At 43.8% G+C, this 3196-nt stretch overlaps 1 pseudogene; it reads right to left on the bottom strand.

Annotated features, from left to right (window-relative positions):
- Positions 1-1386: 1386 nt before the first annotated feature.
- LOC123456375 lies at positions 1387-2622 on the bottom strand (annotated as a pseudogene).
- Between the last annotated feature and the right edge of the window lie 574 nt (positions 2623-3196).

Genomic DNA, 3196 nt, shown 5'->3' with positions numbered 1-3196 from the left:
TAGCTAGGATCCACATATGAGAGAGAACATGTGGCGCTTGGCTTTCTGGGCCTGGGTTACCTGACTTAGTATAATCCTTTCCAGGTCCATCCATTTTTCTGCAAATTTCATAACTTCATTTTTCTTTACCGCTGAGTAGAACTCCATTGTATAAATGTACCACATCTTCATTATCCACTCATCTGTTGAGGGACATCTAGGCTGGTTCCATTTCCCAGCTATTATAAATTGAGCAGCAATAAACATGGTTGAGCATTGTACTGTATATTTTAAGACAACTAAAAGAGGTGACTTTAAATATTCATACAACAAATAAATGATTATAACTTTTGGTGGTAGCTGTCTTCTTTGGTATGATTTTTTTTTTTTTTTAGCATTTTAGTTATTTATTTATTTGAGGGAGAAAGTGGAAGAGAAGGAACGGGCATCAGGCCTCCAGCCACTGCAAAAAAACTCCAGACACGTGTGCTCCCTTGTGCAACTGGCTAATAACATGGGTCCTGGGGATTCGAACCTGGGTCCTTTGGCTTTTCAGGCAAACACCTTAACCCTCATGTTTAATAACACAATCACAGCACCTCAAACCTTCACTCACAATACAGATGAAGCTCCTGTCTAGTGTACTTCGGTTTAATAAGATGAGCTCACACAGGCCCCTCATACTGAAGAAACAAGCCTTCTCAGACTTTTAGAAAATATCTTAGTCTGCAAGAGGGGGGGAGGGGGGAGGAGAGAGAATGGAACTCCAGATGCATGCACCACTCAATGCATCTGGCTTTATGGGGGTACTGGGAATCAAAGGCATGTCAGCAGGCTTTGCAAGCAAATGCCTTTAACTACTGAGGCATCTCCGAAGCTTGGTGTCCTCAGATTCTGACAGATCATTCCAGTACCTAAAGTTTTGCCAGTTTTTATAATCCTGTGACCCCCCCACTCCCCAAGATGATTTTTCTGCTGTTTAGTGGGATTCATTGTGTACCTAAGGTCTTTCCAGGCTCAGGATAGGCCTAGGATGACCTCCAGACTGGATGCTCTGGCATTTCTGGTGTGCTGGGTATGTCTGCAGATTGATGACGTTTCCATGTTCTTTACATCTGAAAAGCTGCTTCTTCATTAGAGTTGAATCTAAAATCGTGTACAAGGTAAATGGTGGGCTTCCTGCTGCTGAGCACTGTCAGGACTGAATTCAGCATGACTTCTCCAGGTCCTTTGATGAGCAATACTCTTGGCTGGGGCAGTGACTGCTGTAATAAGTCAAAATGGGCTCCGTGGGTAAGTTATTTAAAACTCGTTCAGTGTGGGGCCCCTGAACAGTGTTCTTAGTTCCTTGGGCATCTCCTTGAGTTGGACTTCTGGAGAATTCTACACAGCTCCTTTTAAAGATGCCACCTCACAAGTTGTGAAACTGCATTTAAGGAGAGCTGACTTTGGAGACTTGGACATCATGCTGATGAATCCCCCTTCAGTGACTTCTCTTCAATATTCCAAAGGAAGATTAATGCATTTTAAAAATACTCTTGATGCAATAACTGGCACCTAGAATCCTTCATTACATACGTCACTGATGACACTTTCTTTTGGCATGCATTTTCTAGTGTTTATTAAGATTAGAGCTTCCCTGGAAAGTTTTCCCACATGTATCACACTCATATGGTTTTTCTCCAGTATGGATTCTCTGGTGGTGAATAAGAGTCGAGATCTGACTGAATGCTTTTCTACACTGTCCACACTCATATGGCTTTTCTCCAGAGTGAATCCTCTGGTGATTAGTCAGGGCTGAGTTGATATAGAAGGCTTCCCCAGTCTTTACACTCATAGGGTTTCTTTCCTGTGTGGATTCTCTGGTGTTTGATGAGGGCTGAGCTCACACTGAAAGCCTTCCCACACTCATGACATGTATATGGTTTCTCCCCAGTATGAATTCTGTGGTGTTTGATGAGGTCTGAGCTCATGCCTAATGCTCTGCCACACTTACTGCAGTCATAGGGCTTTTCTTCATTATGGATTCTCTGATGGACGATCAGGTATGCTCTCACACTGAAGTCTTTTTTTACACTGGTTGCAAGCATAGGGCTTCTCCCCGGTGTGGATTCTTTGTGCGCAGTGAGGGTTTTCACACTGAAGGCTTTCCCAGTGATCACACTCATAAGGCTTTTCTCCACTGTGAATTCTCTGGTGTCGAACAGGCCTGAGTTCTGGGAAAACTTTTTCCCACACTCACTGCATTTAAACCTTCTTTCTTCTGTGGCTCTGTCTCCATGCTTTTCTGACTGGCACTTACCCTGAGAAGCCTTTTCACACTTGGGAATGTGTAGATAATCTCCATTATATATGCTAGAGACCTTTTGGTGTGGGTCCATCCTTGCAAAAAAATTTTTAAAAGACAATCTTCCTTTTAAAGTTGATACTTGGTCACAACTCTGGTCTTGATTCTTGAAATAATAAAAGGATTTTTCAAATATACTTTTCTCTGCTGTTAATATAATGTGATACAGACTTAACTAGAGCTGTCAAATGTTTAATAATCTCAGGCACAGAAACCATATAGATCCAGATTGTTTTCATTCACCCTTCTGTCTGGAAATTCAGCTGTCAGAAGAGCGAGTCTTGAGGCTGGAGAAATGGCTCAGCAGCTAAAGGCACCTGCTGGCAAATTCCCCAGCACCCACGTAAAGCCAGATGCACAAAATGCCGCGTGCGTCTGGGATTCGTTTGCAGCTGGCAAGAGGTCCTGGTACTCCCATACTCACGCTTTCTTCGAAAATAAATTTTAAAAAGAGCGCGTCTTGTCGCCCTGGGAGCCGAACCCAAGACCTCCCGCGAGCCACCGCACCTCCCACGCAGGAAAGGAAAGACGGCTAGGGAGTAGCAGAGGCAGCGCGCAAGGCCGCCCGCAGCGCCCCGCAGTGCGGGGTCTCCTTCTTTGGTATGATTTAATCAGCTCACAGTATACACATAGAAGCATCACATAGTACCTTATATACATACAATAACTACTGATTAAAAATATATATATAAAATTCTGGTCAAGATGGCATCCACTTAACCATGCCATACCTTCCAGGGAAGGAAATGAAAGACATTAAGGGTTCATTGGGTCCTCTAGAGGGGAGCAGACTCTAATAGACCTCCAGTGTGGGGGGGCACAGAGGAGCAATAAAGGAAATTGGTAGGTTCCCACGCTCTGAGGTAGCCC

The sequence above is a fragment of the Jaculus jaculus genome, chromosome 1 (genome assembly GCF_020740685.1).
Source record: "Jaculus jaculus isolate mJacJac1 chromosome 1, mJacJac1.mat.Y.cur, whole genome shotgun sequence".
Classification (NCBI taxonomy): Eukaryota; Metazoa; Chordata; class Mammalia; order Rodentia; family Dipodidae; genus Jaculus; species Jaculus jaculus.
The sequence above is the reverse complement of the archived record's forward strand: the minus strand, read 5'-3'. Positions and strand labels throughout refer to the sequence as shown.